The 12,203-nt window shown below is 44.5% G+C and overlaps 1 protein-coding gene across 1 annotated transcript in view; it reads right to left on the minus strand.

Annotated features, from left to right (window-relative positions):
• Positions 1-9,506, minus strand: part of NIN (ninein) — a 143,697-nt gene extending 134,191 nt beyond the window's left edge. Inside the window, exons 1-2 of the mRNA XM_047767300.1 lie at positions 9,339-9,506; positions 7,780-7,860 (exon numbers count right to left, since the gene is read on the minus strand). The gene's annotated coding sequence lies outside the window, so the exon portion shown is untranslated. The remainder of the gene's footprint in view (positions 1-7,779; positions 7,861-9,338) is intronic.
• Positions 9,507-12,203: the final 2,697 nt, after the last annotated feature.

A 12,203-nucleotide genomic window follows, 5' to 3' on the forward strand; every position in this document is an offset into this window, starting at 1 on the left:
CCCTTATTTTCATTTTCTCTTGCAGCTTTCCAAATAGATCACTTCTTGGGGTAATTAAAGAGTTTAAAGGAGTATTAAAGAGATTGAGCTGATCATAAAATATTTACTACCATGTGCCAAGCACTTAGTTTTTGGTGGTGGGGATACAGCAGTGAACAAAATAAACAACTCTGTCTTCACAGAGTTATATTTTAGTAGCAAGGAATAGAAAATAGGCAAGTCAGTAAAATATATACTATGCCAGAAAATGGCAGGTAGGACTGCAGAGCCCTGGAGTGGTGGTGCAGGCTGGGAGGTACACTGTGGTGAGGCTGTACCGTGCATGAGGTGCAAGCATGAGCCAGACTCCCTGGGTTCAAATCCTAGATCTGGCACTTAGTACATGTGTGACCCTGGGCAAGTTACCTCTCTGTGACTTAGGTTCCCTACCTATAAAATGAAGAATTTCATAGTGCAAACATCATGTGTTTTTAGGAGAATTAAAGGACTTCAGACACACATAGCATTTCCCCTGGTAAGCATTACATGATTGCCAATGATTTTACATTAAATAGTTGTTTCATCATTGCCCCTACTCTCACATTCACAGTCCATGGCCAAGAGGTAGAAATGGTGTCATCATGAAAGGAAAGCCCTCGCTGGGAGGAGTCCCTCACTTCCTGGGCCCTGAGATAGGCCTGAGCAATGTGTTCATGTGCTGCTTCTGTCAGGTTTGCAAAAGTAGTTCGAATCACAATTGGTTAAGATGCCGTCTCGTTTCCAAAGGTTCCCCTTGTGTCATGTTAGCATGGAGGCAGCTGTGGACATTTGGGGGTCCATCAGAGAGGAAGGTGAAGACATTCGTTTGGGTTTAGTGGGGATCGTTTATGTGGTTTGGTTGCTTCCATGTTGGTTTCAGTTACTGTTGGTCATCGTGGTGTTGAAGCAGCTCCCAGGATTCCTACTACCCACTGTGCCATCAGTGTGGACCAGGACATGGTGATAGGAATGTGTCCCCAGAGGGTGGCAGCAGGGGCAGGGGGACAGAATGGGAGACAGCGTTTGAAATGTACGGAGCCAGGAGTGAGTCTGTGGAAAGTTCTTATAATCCTTTGATGTATAAAACTGTAAGTAGGAGATGTAGTTCTTAGGATATAATCAAAACAGAAGACTTTCCCTGTCAGGGACATACTAGACTATGCGGCATTCATAATTAGTAATGCATTGTTATGAATTGAATGTTTGTCCATGCCCTCTCCCCTGCCCCAATTCATATGCTGAAGCCCAACCCACAATGTGGTGGTATTTGGGCCTTTGAAGAGTAACTGGGTTTAGATGAGGTCAGGAGGATGGGGTCCTCATGATGGAATTAGTGATCTTATAAGAAGAGATCAGAGTTTGCCCTCCTTCCCTCAACCTTGAGGACACAGCAAGAAGGCCATCATCTCTAAGCAGGAAGAGGGCTCTCACCAGAACGAACTATGCTAGCAGTCAGATCTCCGAACACTCAGCCCCCAGAACTGCGAGAAATAAATGTCTGTTGTTTCAGCCACCGAATCTATACTATTGTGTTATGGTAGCCTGAGTTGACTAAGACATACATTACATATCCTTTTTTTGGCCACTCCGAGTCACATGGACCTCCCTGGCTAGGGATCAGATCTGAGCGGCAGCTTCAAACAAAGCTGCAGCTGTGGCAACACCATATCCTTAACCCACTGTGCTGGGGCGTGGATTGAACCTGCATCCCAGCACTCCCAAGACACTGCTGATCCCAGTGAGCCACAGTGGGAGCTCCACATCTTTTTCTCTTTTAATGGGAATTCTGTTAGATAGATTTATAATCCCTGCATTTGCAGACCAGAACCCTAATAAGCAGTACTGCAAATCAGAAGTAAGTTTGTGTGAAGATACACAATATCCCACCAGTCAATATTAAAAAACAAATTTCAACCAACCACCTTAAAAGAAATATTGAATTATATGTCTACCCTCTCCTTAGTATTACAAAATAATTATCATAGAGTTGATCAGAGTTTATAGCCAAATATATAGGGGCATAAACTATTCTAGAGGTGTACCAGTTAAAAAATATGTCATATTGTTTTCTGAACTGTTATTTATTGTAAAAAAAAATAATTTGTGTGATTTCTTTTCTCATTCTAAGTAAATATTTACTCTATCCCTAATTTTTTTTTGCTTTTCGGGCCCACACCCATGGTGTTTGGAGATTTTCAGGCTAGGTGTTGAATCAGAGCTACAGCTGCCGGCCTACACTACAGCCACAGCAGTGCCATATCCAAGCCGCATCTACAACCTACACCACAGCTCATGGCAACACCAGATCCTTAACTCACTGAGGGAGGCCAGGGATCGAACCCACAACCTCATGGTTCCTAGTTGGATTCTTTTCCGCTGCGCCACAATGGGAACTCCTCTGCGCCCAATTTTGATTTGGTGAATTTTGTGTTCTTTTTCTTAAACATCACCCCTCCCCCACCCCTGCAACTGTACATATTTCAGGCCCACCAGCTCTGGATCCCCTTCTGTCTGGAAGAAACAGGAATGAGGGAATGCCTTCATTTCTTCTCATCTCATTCAGACTTAGCTGTTTGTTCTATCACACTCAGTATCTCCTCTCATGGTAGAGGAACAGATGGCCCTACTCCTTCCCTCCCACCATGCCCTTGGGGCCCCTGATCCCCTTCCCCCACCCTCTCCCCTCCCCCCTCAGGACTCTATCCACTGACCTCCCCACCCTTGCTCTTCACTGGGCCCTCCCTGTCAGACTACAGACAGGCTCAAAAATGTCATCTCTCGAGTTCTCATTATGGCTCAGCAGGTTATGAACCCAACTAGCATCTGTGAAGATGCAGGTTCAATCCCCGGCCTTGCTCAGTGGGTTAAGGATCTGGTGTTGCGGTGAGCTGCAGTGTAGGTCACAGACATGGCTAGAATGTGGCGATGCTGTGCCTGTGGCATAGGCAGACAGCTGTAGCTCCAATTCAACCCCTAGCCTGCAAACTTCCAAATGCCACACATGCCACCTTAAAAAGCACAATAAATAAATAAATACAAATAAAAGGTTATCCCTTGATTCTGGTCACACCGCACTCTGCCTACCTCTTCTTCAGAGGCTTTCTGACTCTTCTCTGTGACCAAATGTCTGGAAAGAGAAGCCCATGTACATGGCCACTCTGCCCCCATTCCTCAATTACCTGAGGTCTGGTTTCTCGAAGCTTTGGGGAAGTGTCCCTGTGACATCACCACTTCCTGACTTTGCGGCCTCTGAATGGTCCTCTGATCTGGCCTCTCACTGCATCTGATAGTGCTGAGACCACGCTCCCCTGCATCCTCCTCCCCAAGCCAGTTCTCCTCCCTCCCCTCTGACTCGATCTTGTTTTCTTTTGCTGCTCTCCTCCCTCCTCAGTTCCCTTAGATACTGGTGTCGCTCAAGCTCCAGCTCTGACCGCTTATCTTCCCATCTAATACATAGTCTTCCTGGATCTGCTTGTTTACTCTGTAATGAGTATATGCCGTTGACTCTGAAATGAGATTTCTGTTCCCGTGGTGACTCCTGAATGGGACAGTTGTATTTTTCACTTTCTACCTGACATGTCTAGCTGCTTGTCCTCCAGCATCTTCATAAATGAAGACCTTCGGCACCGCCCTCCCCAGAGTCTCCTCTGTCCTTGTTCTCTGTGTTGGGAGGTGTCAATCACCCAGTCACTTAGCCAGCTACTCTTGGAGTTTCCTAGTTTTCTTCCTTCCCCCTCACTCATCATCTCTGATCATTAACAAGCATTATTTTACCTTTAAGTTAGTTTTTCTTAATCTTTTTGTTGTTGTTGTTGTTGTTTAGGGCCGCACCCATGGCATATGGATGTACCCAGGCTAGGGGTCCAATTGGAGCTACAGCTACCGGTCACAGCCACAGCAACACAGGATCTGAGTCATGTCTGCGACCTATACCACAGCTCATGGCAATGCCAGATCCTTAATCCACTGAGTGAGGACAGGGATGGAACCCACAACCTCATGGTTCTTAGTTGGGATTCATTTCTGCTGCACCACGACAGGAACTCCAGTTTTTCTTAAATTGTTGAAAAATATCATTAAACCTCTTGACAGTATGGTAAAGACTTTGGATTGCTTCTCTGAGTAATGCTTTTTAATGCATAACCAAGAGGAAAAAGAACAAAGCTGGAGGCATAACCCTTCCAGACTTCACACTATAGTACAAAGCTACAGTCATAAAAAAAAGCATGGTACTTTTACAGACATAGAGATCAATGGAGCAGAATAAAGAGTCCAGAAATAACCCACACACCTACCATTACTTAATCTATGACAAAGGAGGCAAGAATATGCAATGGAGAAAATAAAGTCTTTTCAGTAAGTGGTTGTGGGAAAACTGGACAGCTACATGTAGAAAATTGAAATTTGAACACATTCTCATATCATATACAAATATAAACTCAAAATGGTTTAAAGATCTACATACAAGACATGACACCATAAAACTCCTAGAAGAGAACAGATGCAAAACATTCCCTGACATAAATCATAGCAATATTTTCTTAGACCAGTCTCCCAAGGTAAAAGAAATAAAAGCAAAAATAGACAAATGGGACCTATTAAAATGTAAACACTTTTGCACAGCAAAGAAAACCATCAACAAAATGAAAAGACAACCTACAAAAAATATCTGCAAATGATGTTAAATGGGGTTAATATACAAAACATACAAACAGCTCATACAACTCAATATTGAAAAAAACAAACAACCTAATCAAAAAATGGGCAGAAGACCTAAACAGACATTTCTCCAAAGAAGACATCAAGGTGGCCAACAGGCCCACAAAAACATGCTCAACATCACTAATTATTAGAGAAATGCAAATAAAAACTATAATGAAGTATCAGCTTTGAAGTAACAAAATGATGATGGCCATCACCAAAAAGTCTACCCAGGCATTCCCGTCGTGGCTCAGAGGAAACAAATCTGACTAGTATACATGAAGCTCAGATCTGGTATTGCTGTGGCTGTGGCATAGATCGGCAGCTGTAGCTCCAATTTGACCCCTAGCCTGGGAACCTCCAGATGCCAAGGGTATGACTCTAAAAAAAAAAAAAGAAAGACAAAAAAAAAAGTCTACCCATAATAAATGCTGGAGAGAGGGTGGAGAAAGGGGAACCTTCCTACACTTTTGATGAGAATGTAAATTGGTGCAGCCACTGAGGAAAACAGTATGGAGATTCCTTAAAAAAAGAAAAACAAAATCACCATGTGAGGAGTTCCCATTGTGGCTCAGTGGAAACAAATCCAGTTAGTATCCATGAGGATGCAGGTTCAATCCCTAGCCTCACTCAGTGGGTCAGGGATCTGGTGTTGCCATGAGCTGAACTGTAGATTGCAGATGCAGCTTAGATCCTGCGTTACTATGGCTGTGGTGTAGGCTGGCAGCTGTAGCTCTGATTCGACTCCTAGCCTGGGAACTTCCATATGCCAGGAGTGTGGTCCTAAAAAGCAAAAAAAAAAAAATTTCACCATGTTATCCAGGAATCCCACTCTTGCGTATATACCCAAAAAGGATGGAAATTCTAATTCAAAAAGATACTTGTACTTCAATATTCATAGTAGCACTATTTACAATAGCCAAGACGTGGAAGTAACCCAAGTGCCCACTGATAGACAATGGGCTTAGGGAAATATGGTACATACACAATATGGAATATTACTCAGCCATAAAAAATGAAATTTTGCCATTTGTAGATAGACCTAGAAAACATTATACTTAGTGAAGTACATCAAAGACAAATATTATATAATATTTATAGGTGGAGTCTAATAAACAATATAAATGAATTATGTACAAAACAGAAACAGACTCACGACACAGAAAACAAACTTATGGTTACAACAGAGGAAAAGGAGGAAGGAGGAATAAATTAGGAGTACAGGATTAACAGATAAAAACTACTTTCTATGCATAAAATAGAGAAGCAACAAGGATTTACTGTATAGCACAGGGCATTGTATTCAATATCTTATAATAACCTATAATGGAAAATATTCTGAAAAAATGTTTTAATAAAAGGACATACTTTTTTGAAATAGTTTCCAAAATTATTAAAGTTTTTATATAATAGTACGTGTAATAATGCACTAATAACTATTTCAATGCACTGTCAGGCCTAATTACCATCATTTTAAAGTAGTGATAGATTTTTGTGTGTGTGTCTTTTTAGGTCTGCAGCCAAGACATATGGAGGTGCCCAGGCTAGGAGTCAAATAGGAGATGCAGCTGCCAGCCTACATCACAGCCACAGCAACATGGGATCCAAGCCACGCCTGTGATCTACACCACAGCTCATGGCAACACCAGATCCTTAACCCACTGAGCAGAGCCGGGCGGGGACCGAACCTACGTTCTCACGGATAGTAGTTGGATTTGTTTCTGCTGAGCCAGCATGGGAACTCCATTAAAGTAGTGATAGATTTAATGATACTCAGAGAAATCTTCAATAACTAAAATGTGATGTGAAAAATCAGTGATTTCTACTGGGGACAAAGCCACAGACAATGCTGTTACTAGAGCAATTTTCTCACATTAATAATTAAGGAATGTGATACATTTTAGTAAGAAAAAAGCCAAGATAAAGATGTAATATTTTTCCCATAAAAGTTTACAGACCGCTTGAGTTCCATCCGGGTAAAGAACACCCACTTTAAAATGACATCTCCCTTTTCCACTTCTGCCACTGACTTAATTGTGACCACATGGAATCCCCATGGGCTCCTGAGCTCACTCCTTCCCTTCCAGGCCTGGTCTTCCTGCAGTGTGCCCCACACACTCAGGAAGGGCCAGCCTTTACACAGTCACCTAAGCTGGGTGCCCAGCATCATGCCTCCTCCCTCCACACTCCATGGACCTGGCCCATCTGCTCAGTAGAGCTCAGCTTGCTTCCCCCCTGACTCCTACCTCGCCCTCCTCACTTCTCCATTGAATTACTACAAGCGCCACCTCACTGCTCACCTACCCTGGCCTCATCAATCCTTCCAGAGGCATAGATCTACCTAGAACCCAAGTCTGACCCTTAGTATCATGAGATGTCTGCCCATCTTTCCAGTGCTGTTCCTGCAACTCTGTAACAGGCTTGCCTCATTTCTTGAGTTACCCAAGTACAGGACAACCAATGTTTGGAGGGGAGGACTCTGGAGCCAGACTGCCTCAGCTCAAATCCTGGCTCCTCCACTGGCCACTACATGGCCTTTGAAAATGCCCTCCACCCTTCTGAGCCTCAGGGATGTCAACTTTAAAATGGGGCCACAAGAGCACTTGTCCAGCAGGGTTGTGAGAACCAGGTGATACATGGAAAAGGTCAGCAGAAGAAAGACCTTGTTATTATTTCATGTTTCCTTTGTAGGGAATGGCCTTTCTCCTGTTCTCAGCTCCACCAACTAGTCCTTGAAGCCTCAGCTCAGGCATCTCCTCTTCCAGGAACCTTCTGCCACCTGCACTCGGTGGGGCTGGGCTCTGGGTTCAATGGTACGCCCACCTGCTCATGTCCCCCAAACTCACTACTTAGCTGGGTCCTGCTCCAGGAGGTGGTCCTTCCTTCCTTCTAACCAGGAACTGTCTAGATCCAGGCCCAGGGCCAGCGTTCAGCAAGTTTTGGAGGTTGACGGATTAAAGAGAGAATACAGATCAAAGGACAAAGTGTTAAAATAGAGGAGCCAGCACTCTTTCCCTCTCCTGACAATTTGCTTTTCAAAGTATCGCATAATACACTTACTTATCTTACTGTTTTTCTGAGTGGTCCTGTCTGTGTTGAGCCCTTTCCTGGCCAATTCTTGGGCCTGATAGCATCAAGTTTCTGAAAAGAGAAAGGGAAAAAAGAAGTGTGGGTGTGGGTGTGTGGAGGGGCAGGATGCTGGGCGGAGGAAGGAAGCCCTCAGCCTGCTCTCAGGAAACGGGTATCAAGAGACACCAGGGCTGTTTAACACTCTGAACAAAGGGATCTTCAACAGTAGGAGCAAGGACAGAAGAGAAAACCCTGCTGTGTGGGGTCCTGGCTCAAGGCATGGCCAACATGCCAGTGGCCCTGACTATAGTTAGAGCTGTCCTCATTCCTCTCTTTTTAAACATTACAAAACAATTCATCTCCTGGGAAAAGATTAAACAAAACCGAGGGGTAGAAAGTAAAAAAGCAAAGCAGCATCAACTGCCCCAGTCCTACTCCCCACAGGTAACCTCTGCTTCGGTGCAGATGTCAAAATACACACAGGGACCCACAGGCATATCTCATAGGGCTGCAACCACACTCAGAAAAGCAGAATCATAAAATAAGTCTAGATGTCTCCAGAGAAACACTAGATAGAAATACTGCAATAAACACACTATTTAAAAAATAATAATAATTATGGAAAAAAGAAACTATTTCAAATAGAACACATCCAAGGAACTGTGGGAGCAGAGGGGAGGGCAGGCTTTGGAGTCTGGGCTCCACTCTTCAGGTTGGCTTCTCAGCAGGTGAGTGCCCAGTGAAAATGAGACTGCCTTTCCTGAGCCAGGATCCTTCGGTTTAGAAATGCTCAGACAGGGAGTTCCTGCTGTGGCTCAGTGAGTTAACCCAACTAGTATCCATGAGGATACAGACTGGATCCCTGGCCTCACTCAATAGGATCCAGTGTTGCTGTGAGCTGTGATGTTGCCCGGCAGCTGTAGCTCTGATTCGACTCCTCGCCTGGGAAGTTCCATACACCGCAGGTGTGCCCCTAAGGAAAAAAGAAAGAAAGAAAGAAAGAAAGAAAGAAAGAAAGAAAGAAAGAAAGAAAGAAAGAAAGAAAGAAAGGAAGGAAGGAAGGAAGGAAGGAAGGAAGGAAGGAAGGAAGGAAGGAAGAAAAAAGAAATGCTCAGATTGGAGGTCTGTGAAGGGAGGATGAAGGACAGAGGGACAGAGGGCTGGCTGCGGCAGGGGAGGACTCTAAGCCCCCGGCAACCTCCCCAATCCCCTCTCTTTAAAGCTACTATTACTCTTATAATTTGTAACAGCCAAAGGCAGAGGGAGGCAGAGCACCTGTAGGCTTGGGCTTTGGAAAGCAGAAGAAACAGCTGCGCATCGACGGGGAAGCCCAGGAGCAGGAGGGCAGCCCCGGCTGAGCCTGAAAATAATACCCAGCCAGACAGCTTGACAAAGGCCTCCTGTCGTGCGGAGCGGGAGGGTCTGGCCCAGTGGCTCCTTGCCAGGCAGTTCTGGGGCCACGTGGGGAAGAGCCCAGACCCTCCCTGCCTCCCTCCTCCAGATCCTACACCACCTTCGGGAGGATCAGCCTGCCCTCAGAGAACACCCACCGCAGCAATCACCAGCTTTGCTTCTAGGCCTGTCTCACTGCCGTCTCATTTCCGGGTGTGAAGATGGATTGGCTGTGTACCTCTGTTTACAGCATCTCTTCCTGCAGTGAAAGCGAACCCCCTACGGGTCTGCGGGTCTTCTGAGTTCTTCAGTTTTCAGATGGGCGGGAATTAAATGAATAGTCTCTGGAGAGGAAGAGGAAGAGGAAGTGCCGCTGTGTCCTCCCCCCACCGCTCCTCCGCCCCCATTTAAAAAGGAGCCCCAGGCACTGGCTTGCTACTCTTAACAATGTTGTCAGCTCCGAGTTAGAGTGGGCTCCCCATAAAAGTGGTGCTAGCTGCCCGGGTTTGCTTCCTTTGTCCCTGGTGCTGGATATCTTGCCCTGCCCCGGGCTTCAACTTGGATTGGTCAGGAAAAAGTGTCTCAGCTTTAAAATGATCAAACTCCTGGAGCTCCCGTTGTGGCTCAGCCTTAACCAAGCCGACTAGTACACGAAGACGAAGGTTCAATCCCTGGCCTCGCTCAGTTGGGTTAAGAATCCTACGTTGCAGTGAGCTCTGGTGTAGGTCACAGACACGGCTGGGATCCGGCTTTGCTGGGTCTGTGGTGTAGGCCGACAGCTGCAGCTCAGATAGACCCCTAGCCTGGGAACTTCCTTATGACACAGGTGGGACCCTAGAAAGATAGACAGATAGACAGACATAGATAGATAGATAAATAAATAAGATTTAAATAGATTGAAAAAATAATTGTCAATAGAAAAAAACATTTAGGAAGTAAGGATATTAAGCACTCATGGAGAGCAGAAAACATGCCAGAACAGTAAATTCTTCTAAAATTTAATTTTAGAGTTGAAGAAATGTTTTTCTTTGGTTTAAATGATTTTAAATAGAACTTGGCCAGCATCTCAATGTCTAGAGTCAAGCTTTCTGCTTCAAAAGTGTCACCATTCTTCTATCTCCTGGTCAGCTCACTGCTGCCCCCGTGTGTCTCATCTAAACATCACAACACAGTTTTCTGCTTGGCAAATAAAAAGTGTGGAAAACCTCTACCAGTCTGTTGGCTCCCGTGGCAATAAACAGTATAGAATTAAAGCAATGTTCTGGCTTATTAGTGAGAGCTATGAAACCCAGGTGAATGTTCAACAAGTCTTTTACTTTGGAAAACATCATTATACGGTCCTTTCTCTTTCTCTCTCTTATTTTTTCAATTCATTTTCTCCTTCCTGAAAGGATAAATTTAATCCCTAGAGGAAGTGGTTATGAGCATATAGTGATGTAAGTCCTATTAATGATACCCCTTCAAGAGAAACCACATGATTTATTCATCGATGTGCATTAGATTTTATTTTATAGCTTTGATTAAAAAGTTATGTTCAGGATGATTGAAAGTTTGCATAGTCTCTGATGTGAGATAATTTCTTTCTTTTTTTTGCCTTTTTTTTTTTTTTTTTTTTTTTTTACTTTTTAGGGCTGCACCTGCGGCAGATGGAGGTTCCCAGGACAGGGGTCGAATTGGAGCTACAGATACCGGCCTACACCACAGCCACAGTAACATCAGATCTTTAACCCACTGAGCAAGGCCAGGGATCCAATCCACAACCTCATAGTTCCTAGTTGGATTTGTTTCTTCTGAGCCACGATGGGAACTCCGAGATAATTTCTGAGGTGTGGCTCAAACACACACACTTTCCTGTGCTCACCTTATACCTTTGTTTCCAGCGGGGAGATTAGATCCCCATTTTGATATGAACTAGACCAACTCTGTGGGTTTGTATTAAGCACCAACTCTTCCTGTTTCTTGCTCATCCATGTAGTTTGTCTGAATTGCTTCTTGCTCCACAGAAACTGAGACCACATAGAATATCATGTTTTCCTGGATGGAATTTGGAAAACACCTTCCATTTTGAATAGATCAAGATGCTGACCCCTTATGCAGAAAGGTTGCAGCAGTCTCCTCTTCCACATGGCCTGCCTGGAGTTGATGGCTACTTGCTCCCCATACTCATCCTGGAATCTCCCTATACTGCAATGGCAGCCTTGAATTCACTTCCCACAGCCATCTGCTAAAGTAACCTTCAGTGGTTCCTGAGTGCTTACTGACTGCTCATTGTTTAATCCAGGAGAGGGAGAGGGCTCAAGTTTCACCTCCTCAAGGCAATCAAACAATTTTGGATAAATTCAGTGCCCACATGGACCTATTGGGTATCTTAGACCCACACCCCATACTTATTCCCAAAGGACAGTTGTGAAGAGCATGGTGTGAATTGGCAGCCAGCATTACTAAAGAAGACCTCTTGGTGGAACATTCGTCATGTTTTCTAATTCCTTCAGTCACTGATCTGAGCCTCCTGGGAACGAAGGTCAAGACCAGCTTTACCTCCCTGGAGGGGAAGGCAGAAACTATGGGAAACAAACTCAGATACAAGTCCAGCATTTCTGGCCATTTAAAATGCTCTGACCAAAGTCTTCCCTGTATCTCTGTGGTATCCAGTTTTGGCACATCTGTGAATATTTAATTCTAAGAGACAATGCCAGGCAACATCTGCAAAGGCAGCTGAAAACCTGGGCATCAGGGACTCCAGAATCTCTATAGAAGGAGTTTGGGGGTCACTATCTGATTGAATGTGGGTGCTGGAGGGAATGTGCTGAGGTTGCACTGGCATTTAAGCACAGTGTTTTCATTGTGTCTTTACTGGAGGTAGCTCTGAGGGCTGTTGGTAGAGCTGCCTATTGGTCAGTCTTCCAGTTCTTCAAATAATAGAATCTTTCTAGGTATAGAGACCCGGTGTGAAGTGTTCAGCTTAATCAGTCTAGGTTGAAATCTCTTCAACAGAGCAAGAGATCTGTTTAACAATTTTAGAT

The sequence above is a fragment of the Phacochoerus africanus genome, chromosome 2 (assembly GCF_016906955.1).
Source record: "Phacochoerus africanus isolate WHEZ1 chromosome 2, ROS_Pafr_v1, whole genome shotgun sequence".
NCBI lineage: Eukaryota > Metazoa > Chordata > Mammalia > Artiodactyla > Suidae > Phacochoerus > Phacochoerus africanus.